Source organism: Camelus ferus, chromosome 32 (assembly GCF_009834535.1).
Source record: "Camelus ferus isolate YT-003-E chromosome 32, BCGSAC_Cfer_1.0, whole genome shotgun sequence".
Taxonomy (NCBI): Eukaryota; Metazoa; Chordata; class Mammalia; order Artiodactyla; family Camelidae; genus Camelus; species Camelus ferus.
The window spans coordinates 24,262,433-24,271,775 of record NC_045727.1 but is presented as its reverse complement, the minus strand read 5'-3'; the positions used below and the strand labels follow the sequence as shown (position 1 = coordinate 24,271,775).

General features: G+C 57.3%; 1 protein-coding gene across 1 annotated transcript in view; it reads left to right on the top strand.

The window, feature by feature from the left end:
* Positions 1–245: 245 nt before the first annotated feature.
* Positions 246–9,343, top strand: part of LOC102516146 (transmembrane protein 132B) — a 46,161-nt gene continuing 37,063 nt past the window's right edge. Inside the window, exon 1 of the mRNA XM_032471446.1 lies at positions 246–250. The gene's annotated coding sequence lies outside the window, so the exon portion shown is untranslated. The remainder of the gene's footprint in view (positions 251–9,343) is intronic.

Sequence of the window (9,343 nt, the reverse complement as noted above, 5' to 3'; positions counted from 1 at the left end):
GACACCAGGGGAAGACACGCGGAGGGCTCCTAGGTGATCCCAGGCACTGCAGACAGAAGACGGAACCTCCCCACAATCAGAATTCCGGAACACGGCCGAGTGTGTGGGGGAAGTTTGGGGCCTCCCTGCCACGCAGCTGCCTGGTGTCGCAGGTGTTGCTTTGCAGGGGGAAGTCAGCTAATTACCTCCCCTGCCAAGGGGGAGTCACTAGATGCTACCTGCATTTCCAGGCCTAACCCTGCCTTTCGCCGTAAGCCCGCAATAAGAGACACTCGGGGAAGACACGCGGAATTCTCCTAGGAGATCCCAGGACTGCAGGCTGAAGACGCAAACTCCCCACTCTCAGAATTCCAGAACACGGCCGAGTGTGTGAGGGAATTTTGGGGCAGAATACCATGCAGCTGCCAGGTATCACAGGTGTTGCCTGGCAGGGGGAATTCCCCTAATTACCTCTCCGGTCCAGGGGGAGGCACTAGATTCTACCTGCTTTTCCAGCACAACCCCGGCATTTCTCCGTCAGCCCATACAAGGGGACACTCGGGGAAGACACGCGGACGGCTCCTAGGAGATCCCAAGTGCTGCAGACTGAAGACGGAACCTCCCCAACTCAGAATTCCAGAACACGGCAGAGTGTGTGAGTGAAATTTGGGGCCGCCCTCTACGAGCCTGCCAGGTTTCACAGGTGTTGCCTGGCAGAGGGGATTCCGCTAATTACCTCCCCTGTCCAGGGGAGGCACTAGATGCTACCTTGCATTCCAGCCCAACGCCCGTCTTTCCCCAGCAGCCCGCACTAAGAGACCCTCGGGGAAGACACGCGGAGGGCTCCTAGGAGATCCCAGGCGCTGCAGACTGTAGACGCAACCTCCCCAAACTCAGAATTCCAGAACACAGCCGAGTGTGTGAGGGAGGTTTGGGGCCGCCTTCCACGCATCTGCCAGGTTTCACAGGCGTTGCCTGGCTGGGGGAATTCCGCTAATTACCACCCCTGTCCAGGGGGAGGCACTAGATGCTACCTTCATATCCAGCACAAACCCCGCCTTTCCCTGGAAACCCGCACTAGGAGACACTCAGTGAAGACACGCGGAGGGCTCCTCGGAGATCCCAGTCGCTGCAGACAGAAGACGGAACCTCCCAACTCTCAGAAATCCGGAACACGTCCGTGTGATTGGGGGAAGTTTGGGGCCGCCCTCCACGCAGCTGCCTGGTGTCACAGGTGTTTCCTGGCAATGTGAAGTCAGCTAAATACCTCCCCTGTCAAGGGGGAGGCACTAGATGATACATGCATTTCCATCCCATTCCCCGACTTTCCCCGGCAGCCCGCAATAGGAGGACACTCGGGGAAGAGCGGCGGAGTGCTGCAGGAGATCCCAGGCGCTGCAGACAGAAGACGGAACAAACCGACACTCAGAATTCCGGATCACGGCCGAGTGTGTGTGGCAGTTTTTGGGGGCAACCCTCCACGTAGCTGCTGATTGTCACAGGTGTTGCCTGGCTGGGGGAAGTATGCTAATTACCTCCCCTGTCCAGTGGGACGCACTAGATGCTACCATCATTTACAGCACAACCCCCGACATTGCCCGGATGGCCCGCAATAGGAGACATTCGGGGAAGACAACGCGGAGGGCATTTTTGGAAGATCCAAGGGCTCTACAGACCAAAGACGGAACCTCCCAACACTCAGAATTCCGGAACAGGCCCGAGAGTGTGTGGGTAGGTTTGGGGTCCGCCCTCCACGCAGCTGCCAGGTGTCATAGGTGTTGCCTGGCAGGGGGAAGCCGATAATTAACTTCCGTTTCCAGGGGGAGGCACTAGATTATACCTGCATTTCCAGCACAAACCCTGCATATCCCCGGCAGCACGCAGTAGGAGACACTCGGGGAAGACACGAGGAGGGCAACAAGAGATCCCAGGAGCTGCAGACAGAGGACGGAACATCCCCACACTCAGAATTCCAGAACAAGGCCGAGTATGTCGGGGAGGTTTTGGGCCAACCTCCACGCAGCTTCCTGATGTCAAATGTGTTGCCTGGTAGGGGGAATTCCGCTAATAAACTCCCTTGTCCAGGGGGATTCACTAGATGCTACCTGCATTAACAGCACAACCCCCGCATTTCCCTGGAATCCCGCACAAAGAGACAATAGGGGAAGACACGCGGAGGGCTCCTAGGAGATAACAGGCGCTGTAGACGGAAGACGGAACTTCCCCACACTCAGAATTCCGGAACACGGCTGAGTGTGTGGGGGAGGTTTGGGGCCGCCCTCCACGAAGCTGCCTGGTGTCATAGGTGTTGCTTGGCAGGGGGAAGTCCGCTAATACTTCCCCTGATCAGGGGGAGGCACTAGATGCTACCTGAATTTCCAGCCAAACCCCCACCTTTCACCGGCAGCCCGCACTAGGAGACACTCGGGGAAGACACGCGATGGCTCCATTAGATCCCAGGCGCTGCAGACAGAAGACGGACCCTCCTCAGATCAGAATTCCGGAACACGGCCTAGTGATTCGGGATATTTGGGCCGCACTCACGCAGTTGCCTGGTGTCACAGGTTTTTCCTGGCAGGGGGAATTCCGCTAATTACCTCCCCTGTCAAAGGGGAGGCACTAGATGCTACCTGCATTCCAGCCCAACCCCGCTTTTACCCTGCAGCCCGCAGTAGGAGAAACTCGAGGAAGAGTGGCGGAGGGCTCCAGGAGTTCCCAGGCGATGCAGAGAGAAGACGGAACATCCCCACACTCAGAATTCCGGAACACCGGCCGAGTATGTCAGGGAGGATTAGGGAAACCCTCCACGCACCTGCCTGTTGTCACAGGTGTTGCCTAGCAGGGAGATATCCGCTAATTACCTGCCCTGTCCAGGGAAGCACTAGATGCTACCTGCATTGCAGCACATACCCCCGCATTTCCATTGAAACCCGCACTAGGAGAAAATCGGGGAAGACACGAGGAGGGCCCCTTTTGAGATCCAAGGTGCTGCAGACCGAAGAGACGGAACCATCCCAACACTCAGAATATTCCGGAACAGGGCCGAGAGTGTGGGGGAGGTTTGGGACCGCCCTCCACGCAGCTGCCCTGGTGTCACAAGTGTTGCATGGCAGGGGGAAGTCAGCTAATTACCTCCCCTGTCCAGGTGGAGGCACTAGATGCTACCCTGCATTCCAGTCTAACCCCCGCGTTTCCCCGGAAGCCCGCACAAGGAGACCACACGGGGGAAGAAACGCGGAAGCTCCTAGGAGATCACAGGCGCTGCAGACAGAAGACGGAACCTCCCCACACTCAGAAAATCTGAATAATGGCCCAGTGTGTGGGGGAGGTTTCGGGCCGCCCTCTACTCAGCTGCCTGTTGTCAGAGGTTTTGCTTGGCAGGGGGAAGTCGCTAATTACATCCCATGTCCAGGGGGAGGAACTAGATGCTACCAGAATTTCAAGCACAACCCCGGAATTTCGCCTTCAGACCATACAAATGGACACTCGGGGAAGACAGGCGGAGGGCTACAGGAGTTCCCAGGAGCTGCAGACAAAAGACGGAACATCCCCACACTCAGAATTCCGGAACACGGTCGAGTATGTCGGGGAGGTTTAGGGCCAAACTCCACGCAGCTGCCTGGTATCACAGGTGTTGCATGGTAGCGGGAAGTCCGCTAATTAACTCCCCTGTCCAGGGGGAGTCACTAGATGCTACCTGCATTTCCAGCCCAACCCCCGCCTTTCCCAGGCATCCCGCACAATGTGACAATAGGGGAAGACACGCGGATGGCTCCTAGGAGATAACAGGCGCTGCAGACAGAAGACGGAACCTCCCCACACTCATAATACCGGAACACGGCCGAGTGTGTGGGGGAGGTTTGGGGCCGCCCTCCACGAAGCTGCCTGGTGTCATAGGTGAGTCTTAGCAGGGGGAAGTCCGCTAATTATGTCCCCTGTTCAGCTGGAGGCACTAGGTACTACCTGAATTTCCAGCCAAACCCCCACCTTTCCCCGAAAGCCCGCACAAGGAGACACTCGGGGAAGACACGCAGAGCGCTCCTAGGAGATCCCAGGCACTGCAGACCGAAGAAGGAACCTCCACACAATCAGAATTCCAGAACATGGCTGAGTGTATCGGGTGGTTTGGGGCCACCCTCCAAGCAGGTGCCTGGTGTCACAGGTGTTGCCTTGCAAGATGAAATCCGCTAATTACCTCCCCTGTCCATGGGGAGGCACTAGATGCTACCTGCATTTCCAGACCAACCCCCGCATTTCCCTGGCAGCCCTCACAAGGAGACACTCAGGAAAGAAACGCGGACGGCTCCTAGGAGTTCTCAGGCACTGCAGACAGAAGACGATACCTCCCCACAGTCAGAATTCCGGAACACGGCCGAGTGTTTCGGGGAGGTTTGGGGTCTCCCTGCACGCAGCTGCTAAGTGTCACAGGTTTTGCGTGGCAGGGAGAAGTCCGCTAATTATATCCTCTGTCCAAAGGTAGTCACTAGATTCTTCCTGCATTTCCAGCACAACTACCGCATTTCCCCTGCAGCCCGCACTCGAATACACTCGGGGAAGACACGTGGATGGCTCCTAGAGAGATAACAGGTGCTGCAGACAGAAGACGGAACCTCCCCACACTCATATACCGGAAACACGGCCGAGTGTGTGGGGGAGGTTTTGGGGCCGCCCTCCAAGAAGCTGCCTGGTGTTATAGGTTGTCCTTGGCAGGGGAAAGTCCGCTAATTACGTCCCCTGTTCAGCTGGAGGCACTAGGTGCTACCTGAATTTCCAGCCAAACCCCCACTTTTCCCCGGCAGCCCGCAGTAGGAAACACTCGGGGAAGACACGCGGAGGGCTCCTAGTAGATCCCAGGCGCTGCAGACAGAAGACGGAAGCTCCCCACACTCAGAATTCCAGAACACGGCCTAGTGAGTGGGGGATATTTGAGGCCGCACTCCACGCAGCTGCCTGGTGTCACAGGTGTTTCATGGCAGGGGGAATTCCGCTAATTTCCTCCCCTGTCAAGGGGGAGGCAAGAGATGCTACCTGCATTTCCAGGACAAACCCCGTCTTTCCCCGGCAGCCCGCACAAGGAGAAACTCGGGGAAGAGAGGCGGAGTGTTCCAGGAGTTCTCAGGCGCTGCAGACAAAAGACGGAACATCCCCACACTCAGAATTCCGGAACACGGCTGAGTATTTCGGGGAGGTTTAGGGCCAACATCCACGCAGCTGCCTGGGGTCACAGGTGTTGCCTGACAGGGGGAAGTACGCTAATAACCTCCCCAGTCCAGGGGAGGCAGTAGATGCTACCTGCATTTCCAGCAAAACCCCCGTCTTTCCCGGCATCCCGCACTAAGAGACACCAGGGGAAGACACGCGGAGGGCTCCTAGGTGATCCCAGGCACTGCAGACAGAAGACGGAACCTCCCCACAATCAGAATTCCGGAACACGGCCGAGTGTGTGGGGGAAGTTTGGGGCCTCCCTCCACGCAGCTGCCTGGTGTCACAGGTGTTGCTTTGCAGGGGGAAGTCAGCTAATTACCTCCCCTGCCAAGGGGGAGTCACTAGATGCTACCTGCATTTCCAGGCCTAACCCTGCCTTTCGCCTGTAAGCCCGCAATAAGAGACACTCGGGGAAGACACGCGGAATTCTCCTAGGAGATCCCAGGACTGCAGGCTGAAGACGCAAACTCCCCACTCTCAGAATTCCAGAACACGGCCGCGAGTGTGTGAGGGAATTTTGGGGCAGAATACCATGCAGCTGCCAGGTATCACAGGTGTTGCCTGGCAGGGGGAATTCCCCTAATTACCTCTCCGGTCCAGGGGGAGGCACTAGATTCTACCTGCTTTTCCAGCACAACCCCGGCATTTCTCCGTCAGCCCATACAAGGGGACACTCGGGGAAGACACGCGGACGGCTCCTAGGAGATCCCAAGTGCTGCAGACTGAAGACGGAACCTCCCCAACTCAGAATTCCAGAACACGGCAGAGTGTGTGAGTGAAATTTGGGGCCGCCCTCTACGAGCCTGCCAGGTTTCACAGGTGTTGCCTGGCAGAGGGGATTCCGCTAATTACCTCCCCTGTCCAGGGGGAGGCACTAGATGCTACCTGCATTTCCAGCCCAACGCCCGTCTTTCCCCAGCAGCCCGCACTAAGAGACCCTCGGGGAAGACACGCGGAGGGCTCCTAGGAGATCCCAGGCGCTGCAGACTGTAGACGCAACCTCCCCAAACTCAGAATTCCAGAACACAGCCGAGTGTGTGAGGGAGGTTTGGGGCCGCCTTCCACGCATCTGCCAGGTTTCACAGGCGTTGCCTGGCTGGGGGAATTCCGCTAATTACCACCCCTGTCCAGGGGGAGGCACTAGATGCTACCTTCATATCCAGCACAAACCCCGCCTTTCCCTGGAAACCCGCACTAGGAGACACTCGGTGAAGACACGCGGAGGGCTCCTCGGAGATCCCAGTCGCTGCAGACAGAAGACGGAACCTCCCAACTCTCAGAAATCCGGAACACGTCCGTGTGATTGGGGGAAGTTTGGGGCCGCCCTCCACGCAGCTGCCTGGTGTCACAGGTGTTTCCTGGCAATGTGAAGTCAGCTAAATACCTCCCCTGTCAAGGGGGAGGCACTAGATGATACATGCATTTCCATCCCATTCCCCGACTTTCCCCGGCAGCCCGCAATAGGAGACACTCGGGGAAGAGCGGCGGAGTGCTGCAGGAGATCCCAGGCGCTGCAGACAGAAGACGGAACAACCGCACACTCAGAATTCCGGATCACGGCCGAGTGTGTGTGGCAGTTTTGGGGCAACCCTCCACGTAGCTGCTGATGTCACAGGTGTTGCCTGGCTGGGGGAAGTATGCTAATTACCTCCCCTGTCCAGTGGGACGCACTAGATGCTACCATCATTTACAGCACAACCCCCGACATTGCCCGGATGCCCGCACTAGGAGACATTCGGGGAAGACACGCGGAGGGCATTTTTGAGATCCCAGGCTCTACAGACCAAAGACGGAACCTCCCAACACTCAGAATTCCGGAACAGGCCCGAGAGTGTGGGGTAGGTTTGGGTCCGCCCTCCACGCAGCTGCCAGGTGTCATAGGTGTTGCCTGGCAGGGGGAAGTCCGATAATTAACTTCCGTTTCCAGGGGGAGGCACTAGATTATACCTGCATTTCCAGCACAAACCCTGCATATCCCCGGCAGCACGCAGTAGGAGACACTCGGGGAAGACACGAGGAGGGCAACAAGAGATCCCAGGAGCTGCAGACAGAGGACGGAACATCCCCACACTCAGAATTCCAGAACAAGGCCGAGTATGTCGGGGAGGTTTTGGGCCAACCTCCACGCAGCTTCTGATGTCAAATGTGTTGCATGGTAGGGGGAATTCCGCAATAAAACTCCCTTGTCCAGGGGGATTCACTAGATGCTACCTGCATTAACAGCACAACCCCGCATTTCCCTGGAATCCCGCACAAAGAGACAATAGGGGAAGACACGCGGAGGGCTCCTAGGAGATAACAGGCGCTGTAGACGGAAGACGGAACTTCCCCACACTCAGAATTCCGGAACACGGCTGAGTGTGTGGGGGAGGTTTGGGGCCGCCCTCCACGAAGCTGCCTGGTGTCATAGGTGTTGCTTGGCAGGGGGAAGTCCGCTAATTACTTCCCCTGATCAGGGGGAGGCACTAGATGCTACCTGAATTTCCAGCCAAACCCCCACCTTTCCCCGGCAGCCCGCACTAGGAGACACTCGGGGAAGACACGCAGATGGCTCCTATTAGATCCCAGGCGCTGCAGACAGAAGACGGAACCTCCTCAGATCAGAATTCCGGAACACGGCCTAGTGATTCTGGGATATTTGGGCCGCACTCACGCAGTTGCCTGGTGTCACAGGTTTTTCCTGGCAGGGGGAATTCCGCTAATTACCTCCCCTGTCAAAGGGGAGGCACTAGATGCTACCTGCATTTCCAGCCCAAACCCCGCTTTTACCCTGCAGCCCGCAGTAGGAGAAACTCGAGAAGAGTGGCGGAGGGCTCCAGGAGTTCCCAGGCGATGCAGAGAGAAGACGGAACATCCCCACACTCAGAATTCCGGAACACGGCCGAGTATGTCAGGGAGGATTAGGGAAACCCTCCACGCACCTGCCTGTGTCACAGGTGTTGCCTAGCAGGGAGATATCCGCTAATTACCTGCCCTGTCCAGGGGAAGCACTAGATGCTACCTGCATTGCAGCACAACCCCCGCATTTCCATTGAAACCCGCACTAGGAGACAATCGGGGAAGACACGAGAAGGGCCCTTTTGAGATCCAAGGTGCTGCAGACAGAAGACGGAACCTCCCAACACTCAGAATTCCGGAACAGGGCCGAGAGTGTGGGGGAGGTTTGGGACCGCCCTCCACGCAGCTGCCTGGTGTCACAAGTGTTGCATGGCAGGGGGAAGTCAGCTAATTACCTCCCCTGTCCAGGTGGAGGCACTAGATGCTACCTGCATTCCAGTCTAACCCCCGCGTTTCCCCGGAAGCCCGCACAAGGAGACACACGGGGAAGAAACGCGGAAGGCTCCTAGGAGATCACAGGCGCTGCAGACAGAAGACGGAACCTCCCCACACTCAGAAATCTGAATAATGGCCCAGTGTGTGGGGGAGGTTTCGGGCCGCCCTCTACTCAGCTGCCTGGTGTCAGAGGTTTTGCTTGGCAGGGGGAATTCCGCTAATTACCTCCCATGTCCAGGGGGAGGAACTAGATGCTACCAGAATTTCAAGCACAACCCCGGAATTTCGCCTTCAGACCATACAAATGGACACTCGGGGAAGACAGGCGGAGGGCTACAGGAGTTCCCAGGAGCTGCAGACAAAAGACGGAACATCCCCACACTCAGAATTCCGGAACACGGTCGAGTATGTCGGGGAGGTTTAGGGCCAAACTCCACGCAGCTGCCTGGTATCACAGGTGTTGCATGGTAGCGGGAAGTCCGCTAATTAACTCCCCTGTCCAGGGGGAGTCACTAGATGCTACCTGCATTTCCAGCCCAACCCCCGCCTTTCCCAGGCATCCCGCACAATGTGACAATAGGGGAAGACACGCGGATGGCTCCTAGGAGATAACAGGCGCTGCAGACAGAAGACGGAACCTCCCCACACTCATAATACCGGAACACGGCCGAGTGTGTGGGGGAGGTTTGGGGCCGCCCTCCACGAAGCTGCCTGGTGTCATAGGTGAGTCTTAGCAGGGGGAAGTCCGCTAATTATGTCCCCTGTTCAGCTGGAGGCACTAGGTACTACCTGAATTTCCAGCCAAACCCCCACCTTTCCCCGAAAGCCCGCACAAGGAGACACTCGGGAAGACACGCAGAGCGCTCCTAGGAGATCCCAGGCACTG